Genomic DNA, 21,899 nt, shown 5'->3' with positions numbered 1-21,899 from the left:
AAGTGTCTGGATGGCAGGTAGAATTTACATTAGTAGTAATTGTATAGGAGAGGCACCAATGGCTTTTAAAAGGTGAATAATGCTAAAATAGGTAATGAGGAAAATTAAACACTAAGCAACCCTATGGTAGACTTAATGTTGAAAGAGAATTCCTTTTAGGCATGGCTTCAAGAACTACAGCTGTTTTGACAACCAAGGTTTTTTTAAGTCACCTTGTTAGATACTAGCTTGTTCCTTCTTTTCCTTTTCTCATTTTCCCTTGCTCCTCCCCCATTTCTTCTTTTTTCTTCCTATTAGCATTTTCAGGGTCAAGGAAATCCACCATGGTGCATTCAGCACGGAAGTGACGAAGGGAGAGGGCAACTGACACTTCTTGAGTGATGTGCACATGCCACATGCATGATGTAACAGAAGCTCCTTTAAACCCCACAAAACCCCAAGAAAGCCTATTATTTCTCAATTTTTTTTTAAATAAGGAAAACAAGGCTCAACTAGTAAAATACGATTTTCCCAAGGAGGCATAGCTGCCAAGATTCAAATTCTGAGCCATGTTATTTCAAAGCTCAGGTTTTTACATTACACTGGTCTGGGCACTGCTCTCTTCCACATAATCAATGATATTATGTTTTGTGTGTCTACAGATGAAGGAAAAGGCCCCATTTAAACCCCTTGCTTGTCTGGTTAGACTGGACCATCAGGACAGCTAGGATGGCAGCGTGGATCTCTAACTTGCATCCTTACTCCAGTCCAGCTTTTCTCAACATGTGTCCATGCCTGTGACCCCATGGGAGGGGCCCGGTGATCACAGGCACAGACCCACTCTAGGGGTTAAGTCTACAGACTCAGGAGCTTCTTTATTCCTCAGGGCAGGCATTTCTTATAGCTGTAGGAGACAGAAGGACAGAGGCAGAGAGAGGAAAATCCCGGGCAAGTAAGAAGCTATGGAGAACATGTAGCAGCAATTTCAAATGCCATCTGATAACCATCAGCTCTCAGACTCAGGGTCTGCCAAGGTCATTGCACTGATGGGAGGGAGGACCCAACTGAGTGAGATATGTGTTGCTTCTGGCCAGGCCCATTTCTCTCTTAGGGAGCAGAGGACACCATAGCAAAGGGAATTTCCAAGCTGGGTCCCACAAAATGTGTAGAAATGAACACAGGCAAATGAAACATTTACTGAATCTCTCCAAGTTCTTGCATATTATTATCATCCAATATGGATTTTGTTTTACCATTCAAAAAATAGGAATAAATTCTAAAAATAATACCTTTTTCATTAAAAAGCTAGGCTGTAATTTTTCCAGGGGTCAGCTGGGTACCATGCATATTTTTATGGTCTCTTTGGGCTGTCAGAGTGGGACTGGTTTGGTGCTATTATAGGGGGGGAGATTTAGATGTGTAGTTTTCTCTCCTCTTTCTGAGGTTGTGGTGAACAAGCAGGCATTCAAATTTTGCAACTTTGTAACTCAAATGACACCCCTACTTCAGGATTTGGGGCGGTTTTTCCAGGAGTGGGCACAGATGGCGTTTCTGTCTCCTACAGAGAATTCTGTAGGATGTAAAGTCTCTGAAATAAATTATTCAACTGAGGCCAAAACAGTCTTCTGGTAAAAATCATACCTGAATAGGAAATAAGAGCAGCCTGGCTAGGGCTGAAAAAAATTAAAATGCAGCTGGTTTTTAGAAACAGGAATATTTGTAATAATGTTTGTAGTGGGAAAGTAATGAGACCTGGAATTGTGGAAGGGAGAGCCACATAACCCATTTATTACAAAAATAGTACTTGTCGAGTTTTATGTATTATCAAAGAAGAACGGCTGTGATTATTTGGAAAAGCTATTAAACTACAATTCCCTTCTTTTCCAATTATGTATCTGTGTGAGGTTGAATATTTTTCATATACTTCAATCAAAACAGTATGTCATAGATTAAAGGCAGAAGCAGATACGGTCATCAAACTGTCTCCTATTAAGTCAGACATTATGTAATACAGTGGAATACAAATGTAATACAATGACATTCTTTTTGCCAACGGTTTTCTATTTTGGAAAATATAATTATTTCTCTTAACATATGTTACAACATATAATTAGTTTATCAACGAATGAGTTAAGGAGGAAATGTGTTTAAAATTGTCTTAGTTTTGATTTTGAATACAATAAATATCTAGAGGTATAATGCACAGAAACAACGCTCTTTGGGGGCCATAATATTTTTTATGAGTGTAAAGGGGTCCTGAGACCAAAACCTTATAGAGCACCTGGCAGAGTGCATAAGAATACGGACTCTGGGGCCACATCTTCCTGGGTTCAAATCCTCACCACCGTCTCTAAAGAGATAAAGGCCTTGGGCAAATTATTCCTGCTCTCTCTGCCTTAGTTTTCCCATCTCTATCATGAGGTTAAAAACAGTATTTCCTATCACCTGAACAAGTTAATACTGATACATGCTGAGAAACTTCCTGAAGGTTTAATTTCTTGACTGATTCCGGAGTCACTTTACTTTCCACTAGATTCACTTTTCTGAGCATCACCTTCCTTATGTCTGAGACTGATTTTTAAAGTCCCTTCACTTAGCCATTGCGTGCTTTTACAAATATATTCCCTACTGATTAAAAACACAATACAGTAGCATTCTAGCTAGAAATGCAGCCAACTTAGAAAACATGCTATTGGGTCTTTGCGTGGAGGTTAAATGCACTGTGTGGACAAAGGAAGCTATTTTCAAAGCCTACCTAGCTCTGTTATAGATTTGGAAGTGTTCTTTGTGTTTGAACTTAGATATTTTTTAGAACTGACTGACTCTGATCAAGTATCTTGATTACGAAAGTCAGCATTGCCAACATGCCAGCAGGCATCCAGTTGCATTCTGTTTTCCAGCAAATATTTATGGAGTCCCTTCCGTGTGATCAGCACTCTTCTTGGTGTGAGAATAAATCAGATGGAAGCAAATAATGGCAGGAATGTGTTTTGGGGTGTGTCTATCAGGGGGGAGGCAAACAACAAACAGATAAAATACACGGGATGTTCGCTGATGACAGGTACAAGGAAGAAGGATAAAGCAAGGGGAGGGGAGAGGGTGTGTGATATGCACGTGGGCTGCAGTTTTCATTAGGGTGGTCTGGAAAAGACTCACTGCACAGGGGATGTCAGAGTAAAGACCTGAGGGAATGATCCATGTGGATATCTGGGCAAAAGAATGTCAGGCACAGGGAACTGCAGGTGCAAAGACATAACAGGAATCTTCCTGGCATGTTACAGGAACAGCAAGGTGGCCAGTGTGGCTGGAGTTGAGTGAGCAAGGGTGGAGTAAAAGAAGACGTGATAAGAGAGGTAAGGGATGCCGGACTCCAGAGGGTCTGGTTGACCTCTCACGCTGATTTGGAAGCCACTGGAGACTCTGGGGAAGGGAAGTAACATGATCTGACCTTCATTTTAACAGAAACAGAGAACGTACCTAAGCTATTCTCGTAGTAAACATGGCAAGAGATCCTGATGACGTGGGTTAGAGGGGTAGCAGTGAGGTGGAGACCCAGGGGCAGATTTCACATCTATTTTGAAACTAGAGCCAACAGGATTTGCTGATGTATGGGGACGTGTGGTTTGAGAAAAGAATAGCATTCAGGATCACTCTCAAGCCTGAGTGCCTGGCAGGATGGAATTCCAGTCACTGAGACCAGGAAGACTGAGGAAATGGCAGGTGGGCTGGGAGTGGTGGGGAGACCAGAGATCAGGTTTGAATATGTTAATCTGAGGATGCCTACTCGGTACCCAGATTTCTTTCAGATTAACACTCAAGGCTGATCCAAATCAATAAAAGCTGCTGATATATTGTTAGGAATCACTAAAAAATTGTTTAAGGTGGCGGCATTTCCTTCCTTAAAAAAAAAAAAAAAAAAAGCCTGAAAAATCACATATAACAGGGTTTGTGTGTGTTTTTAAACATCATTTTGGTGAAGTTCCAGAACTGAACACCCTACGCCAGGTGCAGTCTTATTAAAGTTTTGGAAGAAAAGACTGTCTGTTTTGAGATACAATGCCTCTACTTATAGAACTAAAAATAGCCCGACTCTCACTCCCCAGTGTACAGGGATCTCTCACTGGCCATCCACTCATGTCCGTGTTGGCTTGATGAGTGAGTATTCAAGGCTCACCTGGCCACCACTCACACTGCATCTGGGTTTTAGATTCATTTTAATTTTTTATAGCTCCTCTTGCCTTTCTCACCAGCGTAACTTTCTCTACTGCATCCTTCCCCTCTCACTGACGCTGTTGTTGGGCCTGGCTGCCTGATCCATTGTCGTTAATAATGAAAATAGCATTTCCAAATTTAGTATCATTGGCAGATTTCATTAACATGCTGTTTGTATTTTTGAACGGAGATTTCCATAGGATGTCCAATAATGTAGATAATCATTTTACAATTAAAGTAAGGGAAAGGTCTTTATTTTTTTTTAAAGGATGGAAATGGACAGGCTTTCTGTCTTTGTTTTTATAGCTCCTTTGCTCAGAAAACAGACAAGAAAAAAGGAACAGAGATAGATTTTTTTTTAAGAGGGTGCCAATCCATTTGTGGGTTGGGGAGAATTGGCCATCAGCTTAGAGTGTTATTCTCAGCCACATTACACCATATATATATATACCTTCTGAAAAAAGATAGAGAAGAAACACAAAATTCCTAACCTAAAGCCTCTTCAGCTTCATCAAATGCCAATGAGTAAATTCAATGGCAGGATAGAACATATAATGTGGTTTGAAATAATAATCATGCCTATTTGTCTTTAATAAGCCAAGCTGAGGATTTCCAACCATATATAGAGGGAGGGCAGGGCTGTCAAACCACCAGATGTGCCCCAGACTTGAAAGGCGCATTTACTGAATGGACCATCTAAACACTTGTCTCCACGTCAGCGATGATGCAAACATGACATCTCTGAGCTTGAGAGTTGCTCTTGTGTGCAGACAACTTCATGAAGTCATGGGATAGGATCTATTTTATGGCTCAGCTGCAGGCTGAAAACTGCAGAAAGGAATTCACTTTCAGTAACTCTGTGAATTCACGGAGCAGGGATTTCAGTTATGCCCAGCTGGCCGACTGAGAAGCTTTATTTTTCTCTGGCTGAGAGACATCTTTTTCATGATTTTAGAATGACTGTCGTCAACTCTTCTTGCTGATTTTTGTTTTGTTTTCCTCAATGGGAATACGTCTTCTCACCTAGGTAGTTCCCCGTCTGAAGAATTTTCTGGCTAATGCCTGAGGTTTTGTTTTGTGTTTGTTTTTACTTGTTTTTGTTTGTTTGGGGGGTTGCTTGGAAGAGAAAACAAATTGGGTTAGTTTAATCAAAAGATGAGGATCTAGCATAGAGATGCAGTGGTGTCACAATGGAATTGCGAGCAGGAATGTGGGGAGGGCTCAGAAAAGACTAGCAGAGTGAACTGGAGGGAGGGCAGAAAGCAGGGAGCACACTCTCTCCATCTCTGCTTGTATCTGCACATCTGCTTCATTTTTTGGTCTCAGTAGACTCATCTCTGCTCTTCATTCCACATGATGGGGGAAGGATGCCCACCCACAGCTCCCAGGGCCACATGTTGTAGTTCCAAGGACAGGGTAGGACTGACTCCATGACTCCATTTCCTTCTCTCTCTCTCTCTCTCTCTCTCTCTCTGTCTCTCTCTGTCTCTCTCTCTCTCTCTCTGTCTCTCTCTCTCTCTCTCTCTCTCTGTCTCTCTCTCTCTCTCTCTCTGTCTCTCTCTCTGTCTCTCTCTCTCTCTCTCTCTGTCTCTCTCTGTCTCTCTCTCTCTCTCTCTCTCTCTGTCTCTCTCTCTCTCTCTCTCTCTGTCTCTCTCTCTGTCTCTCTCTCTCTGTCTCTCTGTCTCTCTCTCTCTCTGTCTCTCTCTCTCTCTCTCTCTGTCTCTCTCTCTCTCTCTCTCTCTCTGTCTCTCTCTCTCTCTCTCTCTGTCTCTCTCTCTGTCTCTCTCTCTCTCTCTCTCTGTCTCTCTCTCTGTCTCTCTCTCTCTCTCTGTCTCTCTCTCTGTCTGTCTCTCTCTCTCTCTCTGTCTCTCTCTCTCTCTCTCTCTCTCTCTCTCTCCCCTCTAATTCCAAATTCCTGGGAAAAACTGACCTAGCTCACTTTAGGCTCTCACTCCTGGTCCAGCTGGCTATGAAATTCCCAAGCATGGCTTCTGTTACTCCACTGCTTTGAGTCAAATGAAAACCAAGGCAATGATCACGAGCAGCTCAGAAACTCCAAAAAGTATCTACTGTTGTTGCAGGAGACTGTTCAGGGCCAGATGAATCTGGAAAAGGGAAAACTACAGGGCACTAGAAAGGAAAACCCTATTCTTATTTTTCCCACAGAGGAGGAGACAGTATTCCACCCCTCACCCCCACCCCCACAGAGAAACTGTCAAAGGATCCTCAGGAGCAGCTGAGCAGACAGGTTGAAAAAATCTGCAGGCTGGTCGTAAGTTTTCAACACCTTGAAAACATCAGGCTTGGCCCCTTCCAGCTCACGTGCTATTCAACCACAAAGCAACTTCCCTCTGACTGGGTCATGTGCTGGAGGGGAAGATAAAGTTCTGTCTGTCTTCAGCAGACACATTTCAAGTACTGTCTTAAAACGAAAGGGAAGAGTGTGAGACCTGATTGTTTTCTTGATTTCGGCTTTAGGGCTTTGGCACATGGACAAACATCATCAGTTTGCAAAGATTCCATTTAGTTAGTTCAATGAATGTTTTCTGATCATTTCCGGTCCACCAGATGCTCTGTTAGGTAGTTAGGATATTTTTATAATGGCAAGTATCTGAAAATTTAATGTATCAGCTCATATACTTGGAAAGCTGGGAGTAGCACTGGCCAAATAAACCAAGTGGTTCAAGCAAATGTCATCAGAATTTGGCCTCTTTGCATCTTTGCACTCTAATTTCCTCTGCATCTACTTCACTACTACACAGGCTCTCTCTACATGGTAACTCCAGATTTTATACTGTCTCATTCAAATATTAAAAACAAGAAGAGAAAAAGATTCCCCCCTTCCCCACCACCCTACCAACTCTTTTCTCTTGCTCATTCTGGCAAAAGTCCTGGAATTCACCTTGATTGGTTGTGACTGTCATAGACCAATCCCAAGCGAATCACTGAGTCCAGGAAGAGGTGATACTCTGATTGGCCAAGCCTGAGTCACATGGGTAATCCTGGAGTTGGAACAGAGATGGTTGCAAACTATCCACAGGGATGGAGAATGGGGAAAAGGACCATTCCCCAAAGGAATTTCAGGACACTGACGCCCAAAGGAGGAGGAATTAGATGCTATGAAGGCAAACGCCACAAGTATCTACTACACAGGCTACAGAACAAGGAGAAACACAAACAAATTACTGCCATAAACACCTAATAGTAATAGGTATTCGGAGAACAAAACTGAGAAGCCATTAAATCTGAAAAATCTAGGAATTGGGTTTTACAGAAAAGAAAACATTTGTGTTGAACTTTGAAAGATATGAAGATTTTTATTGGAGAAAACATTAGGTGGAGGGAGATTGGGAGAGGGCATTCTAGGCAGAAAGAGTAACACGCAAACAGCGTGAAAAGTCTAAGAGGCACTACATCTTGGAAGATGGTAGACCAGAGGGTACTGAGGTTATGCAGGTTGATACAAATAGGGCATCTGTGACCCCTGAGGCCTGAGTTATTTCCTTGGCATCAAGGTATATGTGTATCTATTGAAGACACATATATAAGCCTTCAGCTCTCAGATTACAAACAAGCATGGACACATTACAGGTACTGATGACATCAGCAGAGACTTGGAATTTAGTCAGAGCTGGTATGAATCCCACTTTGGCCAGCTACGAGCTGTATGACTTTGGAGAAGTAAATGGAGTTGTTTAGCTTTAGTGTTTTCATCTGTAAGGTGGTGATACACCTATGGCATGTTGCCCTTCTGAGAATCAATTGAGATGATGTATGCAAATCACCCCAAATGGTGTCTGAAACATAACAGACACTCAGTAAATGCTACTGACTTTCCTGTTTGCCGTGTTTCTCCATGTTCCTCTTCACATTCTCTACACTGTGTCTGGTAAGAACATGAAGCTGATTTGCTTTAATTTGTACATAGCATCCACTTACTTGTTACCCACAGCATTCAAAGCTATGCTCTAACTGAGCTCTGTGCCAATATCGGGAACTGGGCTGCATAGTTCCTTTTGTTTCCCCAGATCCAGCCTTCACCCCTTTTCACTCTGCCCGTGTTCTAGGAGGCTGGCCTTCAGGGACTGGATTAATTGATTCTCGCGAGAGGAATGTTCCTCTAGAAGAGAACATAGGCCAAACATTCTCCGACATAAACTGCAGCAATGTTTTCCTAGGTCAGTCTACCAAGACAGTAGGAATAAACGCAAAAACAAACAAATGGGACCTAATCAAACTTACAAGATTCTGTACAGCAAAGGAAACCATAAACAAAATGAAAAGACAACCTATGGAATGGGAGAAAATATTTGCAAATGATCCGACTGACAAGAGTTTAACTTCCAGAATATATAAACATTTCATACAACTCAGTTAACAAAAAAACAAACAACCCAATCAAAAAATGGGCAGAAGAGTTTTCTCCAAAAACATTTCTCCAAAGAAGACATACAGATGGCAATAGGCACATGAAAAGATGCTCAACACATCTAATTATCAGAGAAATGCAAATCAAAACTACAGTGAGGTATCACCTCATACAGGTCACAAGAGCCATCATTAAAAAGTCCACAAACAATAAATGCTGGAGAGGCTGTGGAGAAAATGGGACCCTCCTTTGCTGCTGGTGGGAATGTAATTTGGTGCAACCACTATGGAAAACAGTATGAAGAATTTTTTAAAACTAAAAATAGAGTTACCATATGATCCAGCAATCCCACTTCTGGACATATATATGGAGAAAACCATAATTCAAAAAGATACATGCAGCTCAATGATCATAGCAGCACTATTTACAATAGCCAAGACATGGAAGCAACCTAAATGTTGTTTGACAGATGAGTGGATAAAGAAGATGTGGTATATTTATACAATGGAATACTAAGCCACAAAAAAAGAATAAAATAATGCCATTTTCAGCAACATGAATGGACCCAGAGATATCACTCTAAGTGAAATAAGTCAGAGAAAGACAAGTATCACATGATATCACTTATATGTGGAATCTAAAAAATGACAGAAATGAACTTATTTTCAAAAATGGAAACAAAGTCACAGATATAGAAAATCAACTTATGATTATCAAAGGGGAAAGTGGGGGGAGGGATAAATTAGAAGTTTGGGATTAGCAGATACAAACTACTATACATACAATAGATATACAACAAGGTCCTACATATAGCACAGGGAACTATATTCAATACCCTGTAATAACATATAATGAAAAAGAATATATATATATGTATATATATATTATATATAACTGAATCACAATGCTGCACACCAGAAACTAACACAGTATTTTAAATCAACTATATACTTCAATAAAAACAAAATAAAACAACAAAAGGAATAAACTTGATGTCATCATTACTCTAATTTGATGAAGGTTCTTCCAAAAATGAACTGAGAAAAATTTTTATCTCTGTAACTCTGTAAGTAGGGGAAAAATCCCCAGGCTGAATAAATGCATTTTATAAATTTAAATGTAGCTAATGTTTAAAATAATTACCTTCTTAGGAAAACCTGCACTCCTTTCTGGGACATGGTGGTCCTGCCTTCAGTTGGGTTCCACAGACTATAAAGGGTCTGATAATGATCTTGATACAAGAAACAGTAGAAGACTCTCTTAACCCTGATGGGGTGAGGAGAAGAGAGATGCAGTAATACCTAAGCCCCATTCATTTTTAATCATTTTTGGGTTTCAAATTGTTCCTTGTAGAATGTCAGCCATTTTGAAAGCTGAAAAATTTCATTTTTCTCTTTAAATTTTGACACCAAATCCTGTAAGGATAGCTCTGCTAGGTCTGTGAAAGGTAAGTTGGCTCAAAGGGACAAAGTAGGGAAAGAGATCATGAGGAGTTAAGAGTCCATTGCATTCCTTTGAATCAGATCACTTTTATACAATCCAAGGCCAATCAATTCCAAGCAGACTGCTAAACTGAATTGTAAGGAAGTGCTGTCATTCTCCCATTTTCTGACCTACAAAATGGCCATGTCCTATGGCTCAGCTAACAGACAACTCTTGCTGTTTTTAAAGAGAACATAATCTTCATTTCCTTCCCTGTACACTGAGTGTTTTCTCCTACTTTAGTGGTGAATGATAGATTTTTCTGTTGGTTCCTCTAATAAAATTGTTGATAGAAGAACACACAAACTTTGTTACAGGATTTAATTTTTTATTAGTGAATTAAATAAATTGCTGTGGCTTTGTAACTATATTTACTATATGGGGATGTCTCATAAAACATACACAAATTAATCCAATTCCAGAAGGTAAGAACCCAATTGTCACTAGAAGCTAAATGCCTAGAAATATGTGACTATTAATGATCAGAGACGCCTTTGGGCCAATACTGTGTTGACTTGAAAATTCTACTCTTCAGTTAACATTTATTTAGAATGACACCTGTTCTTAGCAATAAGTACCCTTTTATTCTGCCATCTACTTGAAATAACTGTACTTCCTCATAAAACTTAAGGGTAGCCTACCAATCTACAACCAATCTCATCCTTTCCAGTGCTGGCTTTCATGCTTTGAAGATGTAAGCTCAAAAAGAGATGTTTTCTTTAAGGTAAAAAAATACCAGCCAATTACATACAAGACAAGAGTATGCAATGGATAAATCCATGCATGGGAAGACAATGAGACATTACTGCTATTGGGAGGATCTGGGGGTTACAGTTCCCCAAATGGTGTATGTCTACCTTTTGGAGGAAGTTTAAAAAAAATCCTCTGAAACTAAAGCTAATAAAATCAACATAGTATCATGAAATTATGATTAGTTCTTTGAAAAAGTAAGATACTAAAAGACAATCTTTGTTTGTATTTCTTGTAAGAGATGGGCCTCTCTTAATGGTATCAAAAGAAAAATCTTATCAGCAAGAATTTCTTCAAAATATATGTAAAATACAAAATCAACTGTAGTCACCTCTAAGATATTCCTTTATAAAAGGTGATTTTGGATGAAGAATTATGTGTAATTCCACGATGGTCTATGTATGAAATATTTTACCCTGTGGTCATAGCCTAAATCTATAATTTTCTAACTAGGAAAATATGACTTCTGTTTTTATAGGTATATTAACTTCCTTGCTTACTGTAAGAAATTACCACAAACTTGGTGGCTTCAAATAGCAGAAATGTTTGAGGGTCCATTTTCCTGAAAATACTAGGGAATGTTAGATAAAGCAAAAGAGTGAACTGGAAGGAATAAAAGTTAGGAAACCAGGGTCTGGCCCTTGCTTTGTTACGATCTATCTATATTTCCTTGGGAAAAATCACCTCTTCAAGACTCACTTTTATTATCTATAATATAGGTGTTGGGTTTAGAGAAATAGATGCCCCCTAAGGTTCCTTTCAGCTTCAAAATTATATTAGGCACAGATGGACAGAACTGTCGTAGCTATCCTTCATTCTCTAAGGGGCGAGAAAGAGCAAGAGACAGACAGACAGACATATTTTATTTGTGGATACAAACTTTCCAACCACCGGAAAGGTACCAATATGGTGGAACCAGGGTAAGCCTCCAGCCTGTACCACATGTCCCACAAGACCACAGAGATAGTGCCCTTTGTTCTGGTTCAGAGATTACAGGCAACTTTTGGAACTAATTCTGTGTTCCAAGGACAATGATTTCAGGAAGTCCTGACCGCTAAAATTACCTGTCTGTCTGTCTGTCTGTCTATCCATCTATCTATCTACCTACCTTCTTTTGTAAACTGATAAATTGCCTTTCTGTCTAAGAAGCCAAGCTTTAGTGGCTTCCTTGGACTGACCAGCACACACTGAACTAATAAAATGTAGTTCCTTAGTGCCTCCCAATTTGAGTTACCTGGTGAGCTTTATCCTAAAAGAACCTGGTACTATTATTTTATTTAACATTTATCCAATGCAAATAATAATAATAATAATAGCAACAATAATAAAGGTGTCTCATATGCATTAAAGATTCTCTGTAATTCGTTAGATTTGCTTTCCATAATTTTACAGTGAAACAAGGTCCTGTTCAACAAATCATCATGGAATGCTTGCTGTGTGCCAGGCATGTGATTGATGCTGGGAATATAAGGATGAGTAGGGTCTTGATTTAAAAGAACTTAATGTCTAAAAGAGGAGACAAATATTAAGCAAAGAATCACAAAATAAATGTAACATTTGCAGCTGCATTAAATGCTACCTCCCCAGTGGAGGCAGATGGTGCTACTGTCCTCACTGCAGAGATAAGATAAATCACTTTGAGAGAAATGATGTGATTTGTTCCAGGTCACAACTTGAGTAAGAAGAGCCTGGCTTTTGGTCCCAAACTGCTGGCTTGAAACCCCCTTGGTAACCATTCTGCGATGCCTTGACCCATGCCTGATGTCTCGATCCCTATTTGAAGTTCAACGTGCTTGTCTTTTCTGTTTGCAGTCTTTAAGTAGACATTTCCCACCATTACTGCTTGTTTCCAAAGTTTTTTGACTCTTTTGAACATTCCTCATATGTAGAAATTCTAAGAAGAGCCCTGAAGTCATTTCTGGAGTCTATGACACCGATGTGCTATCTCATTCTATTAAGAGTTTGATTCCAGGCCCACTTCTGAAAAGTGAAAGTGTGTACTCAGTAAATTCCTGAAACTGACAAGAACCCTTTGGCTATTATTCAAAAATGTCTAATACCGTGAACTAAAGTGGTGAGTTATTTCCGCACTCCACACACAACCCCTCCACCCCTTCAAAGTAGAGTGCTAAACTGTGTTTACCACGGGGTGCAAAACCATTTCCCCTTGAAGATAATGTGAAATAATTTGATAATGATGGTTGATTGGAAAGCTATGTTGACACAAATCTATTTAACTCTGCTATGCTTTAAGGAATTTATTTTAACTGGCCCCATTTGTATGCAATAAACTATTTGTACAGGATTTTAAAATTAAACTTCACACATTGTTAACTAGATACAGCATTAGTAAATACAACATTTCCTCTTATATTGATACAGCTACACTCAGGGTGAACTCACTTTAACTCACTTTTCATATATAAGCAATATATTTTTATGCAGGCAATACTAGAAAAAGCCAAAATTCACCATGCACTTGATAGTTCCTGTAGGTAAACACAGCAGAAATGTTGGTTTTACTTCTAGTTGAATTTAAAAACATCAACAATAACTTAGTTTTAAGTCTGTCTTTTCAATTTGTACCTAAGATCATAATATAATACAAATTAGTTATTTTTTAAAATTGACTTTTTTTTTTTTTTTACATTTTTATAATTTGAATTAATGGCAAAAATAGGTTTTTTTTCCCCTTTGGAAAAAACAATTTTGAAAAGCTTTCCCCTGAGCTGCTCACTGGCAAACTAGTTAGCAAATCAATGAATGACCCTGAGACTTACATAATCACATACTCAACAGCAAGGATCCTAGCCAAGTAAACAGCACAATTCAAATTGAAACATCAACTACATAATTGCTCAGTCCCATTAAACTTGGTGACAAAGGCCGTTTAATCTCAAGGACCTGCCCTTCCATTCATCATTCGTTTCCACATATCTCTATAATCTGTGGTAGCATAAAATTCCTGAGAAGATTCCTGAGAAATCATTTTCATTCTGCCTAGAACTGGTCAGCCCTACTTTAAAAATCCTAAAGTAAATACTTATAATCCCTATCCTCTCTAAGTGATCAGTCAAAGGGGACATGACATGTTCTTTTAAGTGCCAAACAGCTGTTTCATTTCCCAATTAGGGGAGAGCACTGTAAATGATAGTTCTAAATAAATATATAATCTACTGATAAGGACAATGTAAATATTTATGGCGATTAGGGAAACAAATGTACACATATTGGAATATCACCTAGAGGCTGAAATTCATCCATTGTAAACCTTTGGAAGAAAAAGTCTCTTCTGGGTTCTGCTGAGGAAGTGGGGTGTTTTACTTTTAATTTGGCTCAGACTCTAGAAGATGCGAAAAGGAGGGAGATTCCGAGGGAAGAGGCCACTTTCAATAAACTGCCTTCCAGAATAGAAGCTGGAATCCCTAATCTCTTGGTTTCAAATCCTGGGTAGGCTAAGATTGGATGTCCCCTTGGCAAGAGGTGCTGAGGGACAGAAGACAGAGGAGACAGAGTTTGCAGGGGTCTGGGCAGTCTGTCTTTATGATGAGAGCTTTCCTTTAGAGTCCATATGTACGTGGTAACCAAAGAGATCAAAACATTGCTTCAGTGTGAGAACATTTTTTTCCAGATAAGGTTGTACTTCTTCATAAAGCATACAAAAGGAAAAATAAAAGACTATATTCGCATTACAACATTGCCACCAATATTATACAAGCCCTACTTAATTTTAGGCCATGTTTATCTGGGCCTTAGTCTTCTCAGCATTAAAAATGGATTGTGTGTCCCTCACACTGCATACGAGAATAACTCAAAATGGTTTAAAGACCTAAAGAATGGAAACCATAAAACTCCCAGAAGAGAACACAGGCAGAAGATCATAGGCATAAATCATACATAGTAGCAATATTTTGGGGGATCAGTTCCCTAAGGCAAAAAAAAAAAAAAGCAAAAATACACAAATGGGACCTCATTAAACTTAAAGCTTTTGCACCGCAAAGGAAACCACTGACAAAACAAAAAGACATCCTGCAGAATGGGAGAAAATATTTGCAAATGATGCGAATGACAAGGGGTTAATATCCAAAATACACAAACAGCTCGTACAACCCAAAATAAAAAAACAAACAACCCAATCAAAAATGGCCAGGAGGCCTGAATACACATTTTTCCAAAGAAGATGGCTAACAGGCACATGAAAAGATGCTCAACATCACTAGTTATGAGAAAAATGCAAATCAAAACAGCAGTGAGGTGTCACCTTATGCTGGTCTGAAAGGCCATTATCAAAAGGTCTACAAATAACAGATGTTGGAGAAGGTGTAGGGAAAAGGGAACCTTTGTATGCTTCTGGCGGGCATGTAAATTGGTATAGCCACTGTGGAAAACAGTATGGAGGCTTCTTAAAAAACTGAAAATAGAACTTGCTGTGTGACCTAGCAGTTCCACTCCTGGGTATATATCAAGAAAAAAAATGAAAACACTAATTTGAAAAGATATATGCATCTCAATGTTCACAGCAGCCCTATTTACAATAGCCAAGACATGGAAGCAACCCAAGTGCCCATCAACAGACGACTGGATTAAGAAAATGTGATACACACACACACACACACACACATACACATACACACAATGAATATTGCTCAGCCATAAAAAAGAATGAAATTCTGTCATTTGCAGCAACGTGAATGGACCTAGAGAATATTATGCTTAGTGAAATAAGTCAGACAGAAAGACAAATATTGTGTAATATCACTTATATGTGGAGTCTAAAAAAATAATACAAATGAGTGTATATGCAAAACAGATATAGAAAACAAACTTGTGGTTACCAAAGGATAAAGGGAAGTGGGGAGGGACAAATTAGGGGTACCAGATTAAGAGATACAAACTACTGTGTATAAAATAGATAAGCAACAAGGATATACTGTATAACACAGGGAATTACAGCCATTATCTTGTAATAACCTCTAATGGAGTATAATCTGCATAAATACTGAATCATTATGCTATACACCTGAAACTAACAAAATATTATAAATCAACTATTCTTCAATTAAAAATAAATTAAAAAATTTTAAATGGGGAAAAATGGATTGTGCTATATCCTCTCTAGCTACTTTATTCTGTGCTTTAGAAGACAGTTTGAACATCAAAGGACTATCCTTCAACTTTTTAAAAGATTGAGTATTTCCTGATTAGAACAAATGATGATTAAAATACAGAGATGAATGAATAAAAAGACAAAGGCCACTTCTTTTCTGTCATCAAAGTTTTCTCAATGTGCATATACAGGTGTACACACACACATACACTTACGTATATATAGACTATGATGAATATGATGTATTTGAATCCTGTTTCTGTGACCTTGCTATTGTGAACATGTCCTCATACCATTATACACTTTGTGAAAATTTGGCTTTTAATGATTCCCAGTATTACACTGTGGATGTATTGTGGTGTGTTGAACAGTGACTGCTGTGAGATATTTAGGTAGTTTCTAATATTGACGGTCTCTTATAAAAATGCCTCTCCCTGTTGTGTTTCAATGTCTTACACTCTGTCTTGTGTTTGACTCTACTGCTAAGACTGGGATGTCAGGAAGAAATAGTTGTGAATGCCTTCCTAGTGCTTGCTAGCAGTGTGATCTCAGTGGGTGTTTCCCTTCTCGGAAATCTCAGTTTCTGGATCTGCCAAATGGGGACCACAAGCCCTATCTTTCATGCCCATTGTGAAGGTGTGTTTATATCTATGTCAAGTGTCTGCCACACACAAGGCTCCTAGTAAGAATCACTCTTTCTCTTCCTGTCTCTGTCTTAATCCAGGAGTCCAAGCTGCTCATGATTAAATTTCAGGGTCTCTGTAAGAATCCCTAGAATTGCGTGCAAAATTTTGTACGTTCAGATACTTTTCGGGGTAAAAAAAAAAAAACTCTGCAAGTATATGAAGCATTGAAAATCTCCTTCCTCCTCTGTGAGTTTCCATTTTGCATCAATATGGTGGGACTGGCATTGGCCCAGTCCCCACGGGCTGCCTTATTGACTCTGGTTTCTCTTGGAAGATTTTCCTCATCTGTTGGTGAGTGAACTGTTCAGAAATGAACCCAGCCTGACACAAAATCTTTATGCTGACATTCCAAGGCACTCAGTCCACTGCCTGGCACACAGTAAGCACTCAGTCACTCAATGTTACTTGTTGCTTGTGTTAGTGTATACAAGAGGAAATTTTTAGGAGAGGTATATGCATTTTAAGTGACTAGTTTGATCATGGAAAGTATGGTACATATAAATGGATGTCCTTCTCTCTCGCTCGCTCTCTCCACTTCTCTCTCTCCCAGCTGAGACCCGTATGGGTTTAGCTAAATCCTGAAACACTTCCAGGTTCCATTTATCTTATGTAGGTTTATAACTGGATTGAACAAGTCAGAGATTACAATTTCTTTTATATCATAAAAAAAAAAGGATGCGTGCAGGAGAGAGGAATTTGGCAAGAGGCAAACATCAGTATAAAATGTTAAAACAGGACGACGGCCCATCTGTCTTGAATAATTCAGACCACAAGTTGACTAGCAGAGGGGAAACTTCTGAGATTCTTTCCAACCTTTGTGTTTCTCTCATTTTACAGACGGTCCATTTGAAAACAAGTGTGTTCTAGAATCTCTTGAAAACAAGTGTGTTCTAGAATGTCCATTACCTAGCTGGGCTGCTCAAGCTAGTGAGCACACGAAGGCAATTCCTCCATTTTGCAGTTCCAAGAGTAGGTCACTGCTGCCACTGTATGTTTTTTTTAATTATTGACTTCTAAATCATTTGACCTATTTCCTTCTGCTCACAGCAAGAGCATTCAGTGGCTTTGCTCAAGAAAAAACAAGGGTTTTTATTTGGTTTTCTTTTTACTAGACATAACAGGTGCTTTTAGAAATGGTTGGAAACAAATTCAGACCACCAGAAAAGAATGATCAAGGAAAACAGAGCCAGGACTCACTTTGTCCTTAGGTTGGCTTAGGGAAGTGAATGTTTTGGAAAGACCCAACTTGTTGTGAATAAGCCAATTTTTCGTAGCAGGGCTGAGAACCTCACTGCATGTGAAAAAAAATCTCTGCATCATTCCTACTTGTATTTTCAGAAGCCAAACTAGAGGCAGTATCGAAGTCTTAGTGTATGCTCTCTCTGCTCCTTTAACTACGCTACCCAGGTCAATTAGAACAAGCTTTCTTCCTGCCATTTACCCTTGACTACTGTGGTGTGTTATCACGGAATGGCTCCAGTGAATCACGCCTTCCCGCATCTCTGTCCCTGTGCAGTCCCCTCCCATGCCAACCAGGTCTGGCCATTTAACTGGATTTGGCCAATGGGACATCAGGACATATAATGCAAGCAGAGATTTGAAAAGCCCATTGTGCTGGGGCTTGTCTCTCAGAATGCCAATACTACGGGGAGAAGCCCAGGCAATCCTTCTGGAGACAGAAGAGCCAAGCTGGAGCCAGCACCAAATGCTGCAAACATGAGTGAGGCCATCTCAGAACCTCCAGTCCCTGGTGAGCTCCCAGATGACTGCACCTTCATGCACGATGTCAGGTGAGACCTACAGAAGAATCACTCAGCTGACCCTAGCCCAAAGTGCTAACTGCAAATCCTGAGCAAATAAGAGAGTTCTTTTAAGCGACTAGCCTTTGGATGCAGGAATAGATAATCTAGATACCTATTTTTGACTGGGTAGAGATTGAAAAATCCAGTGACTCCTGGCTGGTCACTTCATATTCATGCAGATGACTCCCCTCTATAGGTCACGACCAGGTGAGAGGTGAGAAAAAGGGGCAAGTGGATGACAGCAGAAACAGACAGGATAGTATGAAAGAAAGACATGGCTTTTTCTTTCTCAGATCTTTTGACTTCCCATTTAGCTTTTCTTTGGATGGTTGTGCTGGGTTCTCCTTGGCTGGGTAGCTGAACAGAATGTTAATAGTAGGTAAATAAAACTTGTTCCTGGCCTCAAGCACTACTTCTTCAGAAGCCACTTCTTGTGTTTGATACACACATTTGAACAGCAAGGGATGGTCTTTTACTGGAATGCCACTGGGTTCTGTGGTATGAAATTAAGTATTTCATCGTAGGTCACCCTCTCCTTACACTTGACATTCTGAAACATGAAGTCCCTGGCACAGTTATCAGTGTATGGCTTTATCAAAACAAGTTTTGGGTTCTTTTTCCTCCTACTTCTGTTAGAATGTAAGTAGTTACCCAGTAAGTGATGCAAATTCATTTCCTTTACCTACAAAATTTAATACCACACTTAAAATGTTGTAGCTTTCAGAACGTCGTCTATTTAACATAAGGAATTAACTGTGATCTAAGCTCAGATATAAATAAATTGCAAAAAAAGTAAAATAACACCCTCTAGGTCTTTAAATTTTAAAGCATTTTCCAAACATAGTTTAACTAAAGAATAATATTTAGGATATTTATCTGAAAAAGGAATATATCTTCCTGCTTCCACATGTCAAATGCCCCTGTGTTTCCTCAAAATTGTATTCTGGAAAGGATGGAAAAATACAGCTGGAAGTGTCCCGGCTACTCTCTACCTTAACCATTATGTGATCAAGGATAGTCTGGAATTTAAAAGCTATTGTTTGCTAGGATTATTGGCTGTTGGATTCTTTGAAAGAATACTGCTAAAATTATGTGGATGGACAAACAGCCTGAATAAAGAAATGAGCAAACTTTCCCAAGAGCTTCCTTGGTTGGCTGAGCCACTGAATGGCAGCTGACAAGGTTTTCAATAATGCCAACTCAGCTGGTTCTATAATGCTGTGTGCCCCAAACATAATTAAAAGTGTTAACAGTTTTGTAGCCTTTATCAGAATATATTTCCCCTGCATACTTTCAGTGACCTGGTCACAACTACTAGAGACAACTCTGTTGTTTTACTTTATGTACTAAGGTCATTGTATCCAGAGCAGTCCCCTTGATTGTATCATCCCCAAACCTAGGAGACTCCAAAATCTACCCAGATGGATTGTATGGGGTCACTCCAACAGCATCCCTTTCCTTTCTTGGGATGACAGCAAACAATTAAGCCTCTTGGATGTTTATGGGGGAGGGAAATACATATGGTTTGGGTGATTTCCTGCCAATTTAAGTCCATCCACACATTAGTTATGTGAACTAAGTTTCCTCATAGGACGTGTGGAGTTCAAAGAGACTTGAGAAATCATCAAGTTGTTCCCAACATTTTACGTTTTGGAAAATGAGGACTGTGGATGTGAAATGGCTTACTAGCATCTGAGCCTTCTAATGGTGAATGCATTCCTCCTATCCCAAATGTACAAATCATAGAGTTTGTTATCCATGCCTCTGGAGACAGGACAGCCATACAGACCACATAGTTCAAATCCCATGACTAAAGGAGAAGGGAAGTATAGCTCAAGTGGCAGAGTGCATGCTTAGCATGCATAAGGTCCTGGGTTCAATCCCCAGCACCTCCTCTAAAAATAAACAAATAAACCTAATTACCCCTCCCTCTTAAAAGGAAAAAAAGGCAAATTAATAAAAAAAATTGTTTAAAAAAATCCCAGGTCTAAATGGAGTCATTAGTGATCAAGGTAAAACAATGTCAAATTTTCTTAAAAGATGAGTAAATGCATATTAAGTACCTATATAACAACGTGCTTGGATTTGGTACAGAGTAAATTGCAGTGATTATTTTTCTGTTATGTAGGTCATTATTTATGAATGGGCCAATAGACAAGAGTGTTATCCTTATTAGACTGCCAATCGGGAATGAAACCTTTCTGTATTCTGCTAAAGTAAATGTCACGATTTGATTACAGCATCCTTTCCCACTGATTCTCATTGGAGCCTTAGAATTCTTTAGAATAAATATCACTTCCAGCAGCCACCATCAAGTTGACACCAAATGAAACTTGCTTATTATGCTTAAAGATGAGGATGTGCATCCCATTCCCCTGTGCATCCCACTACGAGGACTCTCATAGTGCTCTGCGCACAATAGGTACTCAGTAAATATACCAAAAACATACAATCAGCTTAACACCAATTGGATAATTACAAGGGTGCAGCCGGGGGGAAATTAGAGGTTGGGGATTGCTGTTTATCCTGAAAATCCCAAAGCAGGGATGCCGAGAGGAATGACTCAAAGGACCAGGTTTACACCAGGTCAGAGAGACATCTTGGCTCCTCAGAGCTCCTTTCACAGTTAACACAAGAGTGCTGGGTGGGGAGGGGGGTGTCAAGGGGCACCTGGACCTGAGCTGGAGTCATGTGGTTCTACTTGGTGCTTCCAAGTCAGTGGCGCCAGTGGTGGTTTCCTCAATTATTTCAGCCCAGCATCTCACCCTTGGCATTGGTTCTGGATCTTTGTGGCTGGACATTCACCCTCTTTGGCTCCACATGAATAATTCAGGGAGGTGGCCCAAAGCCAGAAGCTGCCCCAGCACCCCAGATTCCATCCTCAGCTCTCAGATGGGTTTTAATTAATGGTACCCAGAGTCAGGGAGAACATGGATGGTGACTCACCACCACATCCCTTAAGGGGAGGAAAAAGCCCATGGGGAGAGAGAAGCATTTTTTTGTGAAGTTAAGAAAATATAAAACAATCATCAAAATACGCTCATTGGTAATAAAATTAGAGATGAATCAAATCTAATTAGACCTGTTGGGTCTGGTGAAATAATTAATCTTAATCAGCTGCCTCTAAATGTAGTTTGCATCCATTTCTTAAACAAAAGAGAGACATTAAAGCTCAAGTTATAGACTGTATGATGGGTGTCAGCCTACGCTGATGAGAAAATACTAATAGAACCGAGATGGTGGTATATGTATTTAGTACAGGGGTTTCAGATCTGAATGCCTTCAAGGAATGGGCTGAGATTTCAAATATGCACCTGAACAGTACAACAAGAGAGTAGCTGAGATGAATCTTTCTTTTTTTTTGGCTTAATCTTTGAATTCAACATTTTTACAGACTCCTGGCCATTCAAAAACACCTATCTGGAGGCCAAGTTTTGTCAGTCTACAGGAGTTTGCAACCCTTGATTTAGAGACTTTCTATAAATGAATTCAAACTTTAAAAAAATTCTTAC

General features: G+C 39.5%; 1 long non-coding RNA gene across 22 annotated transcripts in view; it reads left to right on the top strand.

The window, feature by feature from the left end:
* LOC123615963 (uncharacterized) overlaps positions 1 to 21,899 on the top strand; it is a 330,500-nt gene that overhangs the window by 105,372 nt on the left and 203,229 nt on the right. The window lies entirely within an intron of this gene.

This window comes from Camelus bactrianus, chromosome 17, assembly GCF_048773025.1.
Source record: "Camelus bactrianus isolate YW-2024 breed Bactrian camel chromosome 17, ASM4877302v1, whole genome shotgun sequence".
NCBI classification, from domain to species: Eukaryota; Metazoa; Chordata; class Mammalia; order Artiodactyla; family Camelidae; genus Camelus; species Camelus bactrianus.
Note: the sequence above shows the minus strand (reverse complement) of the source record. Positions and strands in the feature narration are given on the sequence as shown.